The following is a 13,826-nucleotide window of genomic DNA, read 5'->3' as shown; positions in this document are numbered from 1 at the left end:
TTATAACTAAGTCATAATTAAAATGTTTTTTGTGTCTTCTTAACAGGGGCGCCGGAAACACGATTGACGCGAATGTGGACTACAGCTTCAAGGATGTAGACACCAAACTACCTTTAAGCCTCCTTGAGGAACTTCAGACTGTGTATGTAACATCTCTCATCAACACCTGATAAACATTGATGAGCAGTTTCTATTAAATCTTTCACACACTGTTTTATTTCTCTAGACCTGGATCAGCTGTGGTTCAGACCAGGCTGGTGTTCGACTCCTCAGCTCCCATTCCCAGTGAGAGTTCAGTCCTCTATGTGATCTCAAGTCTTCTGACATCTCGACTCCCAAATTACACTGATCCTGTTAATGTCCTCAACTACACCTATGAGAGTAAGCTCACTTCACTAATGATACAGTACAGACCATGAACAATCTAATCAGAACCTTTTTTAATAAGATATACAGATCCAACAAGGTTAAGGTCAGGGTTAGGGTCAGGGTTAAGGTCAGGGTTAAGGTTAGGGTTTAAGATTAGGGTTAGAGGTTGAGGTTAGGGTTAAGGGCAGGGTTAGGGGTCAGGGTTAGGGGTTAAGTTTAGGGTTTACAGTTAGACGTTAAGGTTAGGTGTTAAGGTTAGTGTTAGGGTTAAAATTAGGGTTAGCCCTGGGAAATTCAGTTCAAGAAAAACTAAAAATAAAAAACAAAGGTAAAATAAAGATAATGTCGATAAAAAACTTTTAATTATTCTTTTTAATTGACGTTAAATTTCTCCTGTAGAAATTTCCAACACTTCGTACGCGGTCGTCTTCACGTTCGGTGTCGGTGACATCAACATGCCAGAGAAAACTAAATACAGGAACGAAACCTACGAGCAAGTACAGAACTCCATCAACACAATAGTGAGTGAATGAAGACGTTTTAAATCTTTCTGCATGTTCCAACACAATACGTTAGATTGATATAATTAAATAATTCTGTTATTAATATTTAATGTGCCATTTTGCGCAGTTAAACACTGTACTGAATAAACCTGGTGCAGATCCGTTCAGCCCTCAGACCTCCACCTCCACGTACGTTATCAGTCTAAAATGACTTTCTGGAATCCAGTTCATGTGATTACTGGTTTCATGACGAAATTGTTTTTATTTAATCGACAGGAGCCAAGGGAATGTGGTTGATGTTAAAACTGAGTACACATTTAAGGATGGAGATGCCAAGCAACCAATTAGCTTCCTTGAAGAACTTCAGAATGTGTATGATAATTGTTTAACATGTTTATTTAAAGAGGATTAAACATCTCAGTTCTGCAATCATATGTTAATTTTTGGAATTTATTTCTCTAGACCTGGATCAGCTGTGGTTCAGACCAGGCTGGTGTTCAACTCCTCATCTCCCGCTCCCAGTGAGAGTTCAGTCAGGGATGCTATCGCAGCTCTGCTAACAGCTCGGTCGCCAAATCTTCCGAGTTCTGTAAACGTTCTAAACTACACATATGAAAGTGAGTACTTCAGTTATTAAAGTAATTTATAAAATGTGCTGCTCGACAAAAGAAATAAAAAAAATTATTTATTTTACAGAAATTTCAGACACCTCATATGCAGTTGTCTTTAGTCTCAGCATCGGTAACATCAGCATCCCTGCAAACGCTCACCTCAGGAATGAAACCTACAAAGAAGTTCAGAGCACCATCAACACCGCGGTGAGGGACCATCCAATCAGAACCTGTTTCCATAAGATGTACAGATATAACATTTAATTACACAGTATTGGGTCTTTTAGGGTAGGGGTAGGGTTAAGGTTAGGGTTAAAGTTAGGGTTAAGGTTAGGGTTATAGTTAGGGTTAAGGTTAGGGTTAGCCTCAGGAAATTCACAGCAGTTTTAGAAATACTAAAAATATTAAACAAAGGTAAAATAAAGATAGAAATGTTGTGCACTTTAAATATGTAAATGTTTTTAAATGTCCTGAGTACTCAGAGGTGTGGTGCTACTACACAAACATCAGGAGTCCAGTAGAACTGTGCACATGTCCACACAGAACTCAAATACTGGAGTTATGGAGCTCATTACTGCAATCTCTCTGAATTTTTAGGGTTGAGGTTAGGGTCAGGTTTAACGTTTGGGTTAAGGTTAGGGTACATGCAGTAAACTGTACAAATACACTAATGATTCATTTCTACAAATCTTTATTTTTATCTGCAGCTCAACACACTTCTAAATGAACCTGGTGCAGGAACATTCCAACCCCAGAGCCAAACCTTCACGTAAGTTCAAAGCAGGAAGAATTGATGGTGTACAATGACTTCTTGTTGGCAGTATTTGGTTTGATGACCATGTTTCTTTATCCACAACCTTAACAGGAGCACAGGAAATGAGATTAATGGTTACATGGAATACAGTTTCCAGAGTGGAGACGCCAACCTACCAGTCAGCTTCCTCAATGAGCTCCAGAACGTGTAAGTCAATCCTTTCACGTGTATTTGTAATAAGATTGAAGGACTTTATCAAGGATGGAAAGTGAATCAGAATTGAAATCATCGTTTGTTTTTGTAGATCTGGATCAGCAGTGGTTGAGACCAGGCTGGTGTTCAACTTCTCGTCTCCGGTTCCTAGTGAGAGTTTAGTCCTGGATGCTATCGCAGCTCTTCTGAGCTCAAGAGGATCAAACCTTCCTGCTTCAGTAACAGTGCTGAACTACACCTATGAACGTAGGTTTTCTTTTTTTTTACTCCAGGAGAATGTAAATCACCATCCTGTCTTTATAAAATCTGAAGTTCTGAACCAAACTGAAGAACATTTGGTTTATTCCACAGAGATTTCAGACACCTCCTATGCAGTCGTCTTCAAATTCAGCATCAGTGATGTTAGAATGCCAGAGAACACCGAGCTCAGGAACGACACCTACGAGCGAGTACAGGACACCATCAACACAGCGGTGAGTAAATAATTCACTTGAATCCACACAACATGCAGTAAACTGTACAAATACACTAATGATTCATTTCTAATTCAAATTTCTCATTTTTATTTTCAGCTCAACATTCTTCTTAATAAACCTGATGCTGAAGCATTTGAACCCCAGAGCCAAACCTTCACGTATGTTCTAACTGTTTTGAGATGTACTGAGCAGTGGTAGTTTACCACTTAAGTTACCAGTTAGTTATAACTAAGTCATAATTAAAATGTTTTTTGTGTCTTCTTAACAGGGGCGCCGGAAACACGATTGACGCGAATGTGGACTACAGCTTCAAGGATGTAGACACCAAACTACCTTTAAGCCTCCTTGAGGAACTTCAGACTGTGTATGTAACATCTCTCATCAACACCTGATAAACATTGATGAGCAGTTTCTATTAAATCTTTCACACACTGTTTTATTTCTCTAGACCTGGATCAGCTGTGGTTCAGACCAGGCTGGTGTTCGACTCCTCAGCTCCCATTCCCAGTGAGAGTTCAGTCCTCTATGTGATCTCAAGTCTTCTGACATCTCGACTCCCAAATTACACTGATCCTGTTAATGTCCTCAACTACACCTATGAGAGTAAGCTCACTTCACTAATGATACAGTACAGACCATGAACAATCTAATCAGAACCTTTTTTAATAAGATATACAGATCCAACAAGGTTAAGGTCAGGGTTAGGGTCAGGGTTAAGGTCAGGGTTAAGGTTAGGGTTTAAGATTAGGGTTAGAGGTTGAGGTTAGGGTTAAGGGCAGGGTTAGGGGTCAGGGTTAGGGGTTAAGTTTAGGGTTTACAGTTAGACGTTAAGGTTAGGTGTTAAGGTTAGTGTTAGGGTTAAAATTAGGGTTAGCCCTGGGAAATTCAGTTCAAGAAAAACTAAAAATAAAAAACAAAGGTAAAATAAAGATAATGTCGATAAAAAACTTTTAATTATTCTTTTTAATTGACGTTAAATTTCTCCTGTAGAAATTTCCAACACTTCGTACGCGGTCGTCTTCACGTTCGGTGTCGGTGACATCAACATGCCAGAGAAAACTAAATACAGGAACGAAACCTACGAGCAAGTACAGAACTCCATCAACACAATAGTGAGTGAATGAAGACGTTTTAAATCTTTCTGCATGTTCCAACACAATACGTTAGATTGATATAATTAAATAATTCTGTTATTAATATTTAATGTGCCATTTTGCGCAGTTAAACACTGTACTGAATAAACCTGGTGCAGATCCGTTCAGCCCTCAGACCTCCACCTCCACGTACGTTATCAGTCTAAAATGACTTTCTGGAATCCAGTTCATGTGATTACTGGTTTCATGACGAAATTGTTTTTATTTAATCGACAGGAGCCAAGGGAATGTGGTTGATGTTAAAACTGAGTACACATTTAAGGATGGAGATGCCAAGCAACCAATTAGCTTCCTTGAAGAACTTCAGAATGTGTATGATAATTGTTTAACATGTTTATTTAAAGAGGATTAAACATCTCAGTTCTGCAATCATGTGTTAATTTTTGGAATTTATTTCTCTAGACCTGGATCAGCTGTGGTTCAGACCAGGCTGGTGTTCAACTCCTCATCTCCCGCTCCCAGTGAGAGTTCAGTCAGGGATGCTATCGCAGCTCTGCTAACAGCTCGGTCGCCAAATCTTCCGAGTTCTGTAAACGTTCTAAACTACACATATGAAAGTGAGTACTTCAGTTATTAAAGTAATTTATAAAATGTGCTGCTCGACCAAAGAAACTAAAAAAATTTATTTATTTTACAGAAATTTCAGACACCTCATATGCAGTTGTCTTTAGTCTCAGCATCGGTAACATCAGCATCCCTGCAAACGCTCACCTCAGGAATGAAACCTACAAAGAAGTGCAGAGCACCATCAACACCGCGGTGAGGGACCATCCAATCAGAACCTGTTTCAGAAGATATACAGCGGGGGAAATAAGTACTGAACGTTTTTCTCAGGAAATATATTTCTGATGGGACTACTGACATGAAATTTTCACCAGATGTTGGTAACAACCCAAATAATCCACACATATAAAGCAGTCAAAATAAATAAGTTCAAAAATGAAGTTATGTGTAATAAAGTGAAATGACACAGAGAAAAAGTATTGAACACGCTTACTGAAATGTATTTAATATTTAGTAGAAAAGCCATTGTTGGTAATGACAGTTTCAAGACGCCTTCTGTATGGAGAAACTAGTCACATGTATTGTTCAGGTGTGATTTTGTCTTCAGATCATGACGGTTCTGGGGGCCTCTTCTATGAACTCTGATCTTCAGTTCTTTCCATAGATTTTCAATTAGATTCAAGTCGGGTGATTGACTGGGACATTCTAGCAGCTTTATTTTCTTTCTCTGAAACCACTTGAGTGTTTCCTGGCTGTGTGTTTGGGATCATCATCTTGCTGAAACGTCCATCCTCGTTTCATCTTCAGAATCCTGGTAGATGGCAGCAGATTCTTATCAGGAATGTCTCGGTACATTTCTCCATTCATCCTTTCTTCAATTACATGAAGTCTACCAGTACCATATGCTGAGAAACAGCCCCACACCATGATGTTCCCACCTCCAAACTTCACTGTTGGTATGGTGATATCGGGGTGATGTGCAGTGCCTTTTCTCCTCTAAACATGGTGTGTGCTAGGACACCCAAAGGGTTCAATTTTGGTCTCATCTGACCAGACTATATTCTCCCAGTATTTTATAGGTTTGTCCAAATGTTGTGCAGCAAACTTTAAACGAGCTTCAACATGCTTTTTCTTCAGTAATGGAGTCTTGTGTGGTGAGCGTGCATAAAGGCCATGGCGGTTGAGTGGATTACTTATACTTTTCTTCGAAACAACTGTACCTTCTAATTCCAGGTGTTTCTGAAGCTCTCTGTGAGTGGTCCTTGGCTCTTGGACAACTCTTCTGTTTATTCTTTTGACTCCTCTGTCAGAAATCTTGTGAGGACCACCTGGCCGTGGCCGGTTTATGATGAAATGATGTTCTTTCCACTTCTGGATAATGGCCCCAACGGTGCTCAGTGGAACATTCAGAAGTTTAGAAATACGTCTGTAACCAATACCATCAGTATGTTTTGCAACAATAAGGTTGTGAAGGTCGTGAGAGAGCTCTTTGCTTTTACCCATCACGAGATGCTTCTTGTGTGACACCTTGGTAATAAGAAACCTTTTTGTAGGCCATCAATTAGGACTAAACCAGCTGATATTAATTTGCCCTGATAGGGACAGGATTTCTTTCTAAATACTGACAGATTTCAGCTGGTGTTTTAGCTTTCCATCTCTTTTGCACCTCCTTTTCTTCATGTGTTCAATACTTTTTCCCCTGTGTCATTCCACTTTATTACACATAACTTAATTTTTGGACTCATTTGTTTTAACTGCTTTATATGTGTGGATTATTTGGGTTGTTACCAACATCTGATGAAAATTTCATGTCAACAGTCCCATTAGAAATATATTTACTGAGAAAAATGTTGATGCGTTCAATACTTATTTCCCCCACTGTATAGATATAACATTTAATTACACAGTATTGGGTCTTTAAGGGTAGGGTTAAGGTTAGGGGTAGGGTTAAGGTTAAGGTTAGGGGTAGGGTTAAGGGGTAAGGTTAGGGTTAAGGTTAAGGTTAGGGGTAGGGTTAAGGGGTAAGGTTAGGGTTAAGGTTAAGGTTAGGGTTCAGGTTAAGGGGTAAGGTTAGGGTTAAGGATAGGGTTAGGGTTAAGGTTAAGGTTAGGGTTAAGGTTAGGGGTTAAGGTTAGGGGTATGGTTATGGTTAGGGTTAAGGTTAGGGTTAAGGATACTCTGCATGTCAGGAGTCCAGTAGAACTGTACACATGTCCACACAGAACCAATACACTGTAGTTATAGAACTCATTACCTCAATCTCTTAATTAATTTTTACTATCCTGTCATTAAAGCACTCACTCACTTTCTTAACCACTTATCCAATTGGGGTTGCGCGGGGGTCGTTGGAGCCTACCCCAGCTTTTCAATGGCCACAAGGCACACAGTAACACCCTGGATGGGGCACCAGTCCATCACAGGGCAGATACACATACTCACACACCCATTTACCTATAGGGCAATTTAGTGTCTCCAATTAACCTGACTGCATGTATTTGGACTGTGGGAGGAGGAAACCGGGGCTCCTGGAGGAAACCCACACAGACACAGGGATAACATGCAAACTCCACACTTAAAGGACCCGGACCACCCCGCCTGGGGATCGAACCCAGGACCTTCTTGCTGTGAGGCGAGGGTCTGAATACTTTTTGGGTGATATTGATAGATTTTGAATGAGCAATTAAAAAAAATAACTAAAAAAATAAATAAATAAGGACCAGGTCGGGTCAGGGTGAATAGTAATAACCTTAAACATTTTAGTTTTTATTTAATCAATAATCACATAAATTACCAATTAAACTTTTTTTATTATCTCCAGCTGAACACACTTCTGAATGAACCCGGTGCTGAACTGTTTGATTTCAAGAACTGTACACTCACGTACGTAACACATCTATTATTATTTATTATAATTCAGTAACAAACGTGTTGAACAGCAGTTTATATCACGACCATGTCAATTTTATTTTTTCTAACCAGGAGCACAGGAAATGAGGTCAACGCTAAACTCGGATATGCTTTCAAGGATGAAGATACCAAAAAACCAATCAGCTTCCTCAATAACCTTAAAGTGTATGCTCAACTATTAACATGTACCTACATCACATTGTGAGAACCTCACCACCATCCTTTAATCTGAATTAGTTAAATAAACGCTTTTATTTTTTCCAGACCTGGTTCAGGTTTGATTCAATCCAGACTGGTGTTCAACTCCTCTCCTCTTCCCAAAGAGAGTTCGGTCATGAGTGCCATCACATCTCTGCTCAACTCCCGTACCACCAACCTCACAAATTCTGTAAACATCCTGAACTGCACTTTCGAGAGTATGTTTATGTATTTACTTATTATTGATGTACTGATTTATATATGTATTGCTTTGATTTAATTAATTATCGATTTATTTATTGAATTTTTTATTTATTCATTGATGCATTTATTGATTGATATATTGATTATTGGTTTATTTATTTACTGACTAAATTTGAACGATCAATCAAGCTAACATGCTTTACATTAAATTCACAGAAGTTTCCGACACTTCGTACGCGGTCGTCTTCACATTTATTGTGGACAACATCAGCATGCCACTGAACACCGACCTGAGGAACGACACCTACGACCAAGTGCTCAACACCATCAACACTCTGGTAAGTGACGATGTCCACAGTCCAGTCCACAGTGGGTCCATGTGTCCATCGTCCAGCCGACAGTGGGTCCAAGCATCCACAGTCCAGCCCACAGTGGGTCCATACAGAAGCAACGTCTAATCGGTGTCTCGTTTTCCTTTTCTTCAGCTTGACACAATTCTGGCTGATCCAGGAAATCATCCTTTTGATTCTACAACACCGAACTTTACGTACGTAACCGCGTCACTTCTATAAAATCACACAAAACTAAATGATTCCTGGAGTGACGGGAGGAAAATACCTAATGGAATGATTTGTTTCTGATTCACAGGAGCTCGTTCGATCAGATCAGCGGTGACATGATTTACACTTTCACACATGGAGACTCGAGACTGACGGGATTTCTGAATCTGATCTCAAACGCAGAGGGTAAAAAATTAATGTAGTATTTTTGAGCTGGTGAAGGTGGAATGTGGACTGAGCTCTAAATCAGCCTTTCTCAACCGGGGTGCCGTCAAAAATATTCTGATAGTGATGAGTCGTTCGCGAACGATCCAATTTTATTAAACGGCTCTTTAAAATGAACAAAAGGAACCGAGTCGCGCCTCTGGGAGCCGTTATATATATTTTTATTTCAGCGCAGTTTGGCTGTAATTCACCCAGTCTGCTTCCATCAGTAGAGGGAATCAATCAGTCATAATGAGAGTGTTTATTATCCAAATTCAGATCCGAACACGGAGTGCGGAGAGAGCGAGACACACACACACACACACACACACACACACACACACACACACACACACACACACACACACACACACACAGAGCGCGAGAGAAAGAGAGAGAGACACTCAAACTCAAAAGAAGCTTTATTAGCAGGACAAATAAGGACATTCGTGTTGCCAAATCAAGTTACAGAGAAATAATAAAAATAACGATAAGAACAAAACTATACAAAACAGTTACATGTGCAAAAATATAAAATAGAATAAAATATTAATAATTTAGTATTTAAATTATTAATATATAAAGACACACACACAGAGCGAACAACACACACAAACACACAAGAGAGACACGCACACACACACACACACACACACACACACACACAGAGACGTACACACACAGACACACACACACACACACACAGAGATACACACACACAAACTGATCGTTATTACCTCATTAATGTAAATATTATAATTTTTCATTGTTATTATTTTGCACTGTTTTTATTAATATTTTATTCTATTTTATATTTTTTTGCACATGTAACTGTTTTGTATAAATTTGTTCTTTCTTATTGCTATTTTTATTATTTCTCTGTAACTTGCTTTGGCAATACAAATGTCCTTATTTGTCCTGTCAATAAATCTTCTTTTGAGTTTGAGTTGAGAGAGCCGTAACCGAGCTACAGAGAGAACATGCAGAAAAGAAGCAGTGCTCTTAGTATAATGACAAATCATTGAGAAATAAACTATAAACTTGTTTAATTATGTTAAATCTGATTCGTTCATGGCGTGAACTGAGCTTTTCGAGCCTAACTTACATCAAGAACAAGTACAGGGAGCGACTGAGGGCTCTGGACCAGGAGCATCCGTGTCTGCCTCTCATAGAGTTATTTTAGACTCACTTTCTTAACCGCTTATCCAATCAGGGTCACGGGGGTGCTGGAGCCTATCCCAGCTTTTCAATGGGCGCAAGGCACACAGTAACACCCTGGACGGGGCGCCAGTTCATCACACACACACACACACACACACACACACACACATTCACCTATAGGGCAATTCAGCGTCTCCAATTAACCTGACGGCATTTTTTTGGATTGTGGGAGGAAATCGGAGCTACTGGAGGAAACCCAGGGAGACACGGGGAGAACATGCAAACTCCACACTTCGAACCCAAACTCATGCTCAGGGGTCCACATGTGATATAAAACTCTGAATAGTGGAATTTTCATGATTCTAAATCTAATCTGATCATTTTCACAGCTTGGACAGCGACCAAAGCTCCATCTTTGTAAGTATTTTGTTTATTATTTTATTGAACATTAGTAGTCAGAGTTCTAATGCATCTCTTTATTCCATTTAAAGTAATTTCACACAATCCTAAGAGGATGTCTTTGTTAATTTGCATGCTTGGTTGGACTTTATCACAGAAGGTTTTTACAAGTTCTTACTTTAATTCAAGTGTGAAGGAATCATCTATAAAGCTCTACAAATTTCCTAGTTTAATGAGCGTGGTGTAAGGTACCACACTGTTAGACTCCGGAGCAGTGGAAACACAGTTTTAACAACCAGAACTAGAAGTCTGAACCCTAACCATAAAGACTCGGACCTCTCGGGGTGCTGGACGGTAAAGTGTGGCGTGTCAGGATGTGTGAGGTGTTAGAGTTTAGAGCTCTAGTTCTGATGACAGTTAAAACTAGTTTGGAAAAGAGTTTGGGAAGGCCCCTTCCTGTTTCATCATACCACTGATGGTCTACAGTAGACTGAAATGCACAAAGTTTTGGCCCCAACCTAAACAAACCTTGTAATTAAACCTTGACGTGAGTGATCTTGTGTTTGATACGTATCAGGTTAACACTGGATGTTTTAGAATGTTTAGAGTTTTTAATGACGTAACGTTTGTATTTCTTTGCTGTTTCAGTTTGGGATCTGCACTGATTTACATCCGCCTAGTTTTTAAAAATCTGACCACCGTGCCCAGTGAAGCCGAAGTTATAAAAGCAGCCGAAGCTCTGCTGGACACAAGCGTCAGAACAGTGCGAGATATCGAAAGCACAAAACTGAACAATCCTGTCAGCATCCACAACGTCACCTATCAGAGTGAGTCTCCTCCATCATCATCTTGACTGTGTAGTAAACGAAGGCGTCAGTTCCAGAAGTCAGATTTGGGCTAATTAAATATACATGAACAGCAAATTCTTTTACATTTTTAATCTTTTGTGTTTCATTTCTATTTTAGAAATAGGCAACAACTCTTACATTATCGGCTTTGGGTTTAAAATCAACAACGTGAACATTTCTGAGAAAAATGAAGACCTCAACGCTACGTACACGTTAATCCAAAATACAGTCAACGGTCTGGTGAGTGGGATCAGTTGTTGTTGCACTTTAGGAAGTTTTGGTAGTTTTTGTTAAATTTAATTTGACTTTTTAAAATTTTTTTACAGCTCAACAAAATCCTGAACTCACCGAACGCACCGTTATTTGTCTTCCCGTCGGCAAACTTCACGTACGTAATTTCTTCAGAACGAATGTACCAGAACAGCACCACACGTTTCATTCCAAACTCCAAATTCATTTAGATTTTTTATTTTCTTTCATTCATCCAGGCTGAACGGCACCGTGATTGTGGCCGATTCCGAATACGTCTTTGAGCAAGGTGACATCAAGGCACCGAGTGGATTTCTTGCTCAAGTGCTAATTGTCAGCGGTTTACCTGTCCCCACCGAAGCCCCGACCCCAACGACCAGCACCGCCCCAGTTCGAGATGAGCTTCCCGGATGGGCCGTGGCCATCATTGTCATCTGCAGTACGGCCATCGTTCTCATACCGTGCTGGATTTTACTCTGCGTGAGTATTAAAATGACGTCTGCATATCAGAGATGTTCACAAGTCACAAAATACGAGTCTGAGTCGAGTCACGAGTCAATATAATCTACACAAAACATATATTATAAATGTAGTGTAGAAATAAAGAAATAATCTGTAAGTTCAGATAAAAGCAACAACAGATTAGCGAGTGTATTTAGCCGTTTTACTTCGTGTCTTTACTTTCCTCCTCATTGTGTAAATGAATGTAATTTCTGTAACAAGAAGGTTCCAGTTAAAAGCTTCAACTGATACGTTTTGTTTTCATTACAGAACAAAAGCGCTCGATAAATCACGGCACAGCGGCCAAAATCCCAAACACAGCAAAAACCATCATAACCGCTGCTTACCTTAGCTTCTGTTCTTCCAGATGCTATTACATTTATAAGCGTGCGTCCCATTAGGAACAGAATCCGTTATTTTGTAAATGTGCTTATAATTAAAAACCTCCAAACTTTTCCCGGTGGTGAAGTAAAACAGGAAGTGGTTAGAAAGCCGATCGAGCGTTTCATTACCGCGTCATCTGTGTGACGCAAACCGAATAAATGCAAATAACAGCATTTCTTACTAACAATTACAATCAGAAGCTCTGATTGGTTCAGAAAGCGTCTTTCAACCATCAGCACCGATTCTGTAGGAGCGTTCCATTCACCCCGGTCGTTCCTGTGAAGTGCACTACGTAGGGTACTCCACCATTTTAAGTGAGATTCTGATCCAAAGGTAACGAGAATGTTCAGATGAAGTGAACTTCAGAGTGTGTAGGGAGTAGGGAGCGACGCTTCATCACTACACCGGAAGCTGCTGGAACATTTACACATCGTGTGTGTTGTGGGTTCAGACGGCCGGAGCGTTATTATTATTATTATTATTATTATTATTATTATTATTATTATTATTGTTATTATTGTTATTATTATTATTATTATTATTATTATTGTTATTATTACTATTATTATTATTATTATTAGAGAGCAGAATGTTTATATATTATCACACATAACTAATGTTAACACATGCTGTTGCTAGAGACTCTTGTTGTTTGTGAGTCATGAGTCGAGTCATTTGAAATGAGTCTGAGTCGAGTCTGAAGTCGCTGTGTGTGCGACTTACGTGTGATTCGAACTTAGATAAATAAATATACAGATTTTGATCCACCACACGATCCATGCTTTCCAGTCAAGTTCATATTTTTTAATGTTTCAGTTTTATTGGTTGTACATTTCTACATTTCACTTTTCTACATCTTAATATAAATAATAATATGAATATATTTTATATAATGCTGGTATTAGTAAGCAGTCTCTCACTCTGTGCTGTTTATCTTGTTTATTTCAGTGCATGCTGTGTGGTTGCTGTGCAGGTCTGAGACGACGCTACAACCGAAGACGGTCCTATAACGTGCAGTACACAACGAGGAACGGACTTTTTTAACAGAGACCTTCGACAACATATTTATATTCATATTTTACTCATAACTCATAATTCATAACCCAGTTATCTGATGAGTTCATTTAAATTTCTTAATGTTTAATTTATCTGTTAGAATTTCTCAGCTCTTCTTCATAGCTTTCTTTAAGATAAACCAGTTTAAAAGATTTATTTTTCTACACTGAAGTGACTGGAATGTAAAATGGATTTAATGTATAGAAATGTATAATACTTTGGCTTAAATTAATTTATTCTTTACAATGTCTTAAATAAATATAATCAAATGATGTGTCGTGTAATGGAATCTTTTTAATATGAGGCGGCAACATTAGGTGACACGACTTAGTTGGATCGTGTTAAACTCCATGCAGACCAAAAATGAGGAGACTGACAACGTACTACACCAAGTAGGCATAACATTATGACCACTGAGAGGTGAAGTGAATAACACTGGTTATCTTTTCATCACAGCACCTGTTAGTGGGGGGGGGGGGGGGAACATTTTATCCTCAAAGTTGATGTTAGAGGCGAGCGTGAGGATCTGAGCCAGGTTGATGTGGACCAAATTGTGATGGCTAGACAACTG

General features: G+C 39.1%; 1 pseudogene; it reads left to right on the top strand.

Annotated features, from left to right (window-relative positions):
• LOC134314692 (uncharacterized) overlaps positions 1 to 13,243 on the top strand; it is a 29,428-nt pseudogene extending 16,185 nt beyond the window's left edge.
• Positions 13,244 to 13,826: the final 583 nt, after the last annotated feature.

The sequence above is a fragment of the Trichomycterus rosablanca genome, chromosome 5, assembly GCF_030014385.1.
Source record: "Trichomycterus rosablanca isolate fTriRos1 chromosome 5, fTriRos1.hap1, whole genome shotgun sequence".
Lineage (NCBI taxonomy): Eukaryota > Metazoa > Chordata > Actinopteri > Siluriformes > Trichomycteridae > Trichomycterus > Trichomycterus rosablanca.
Note: the sequence above shows the minus strand (reverse complement) of the source record. Positions and strands in the feature narration are given on the sequence as shown.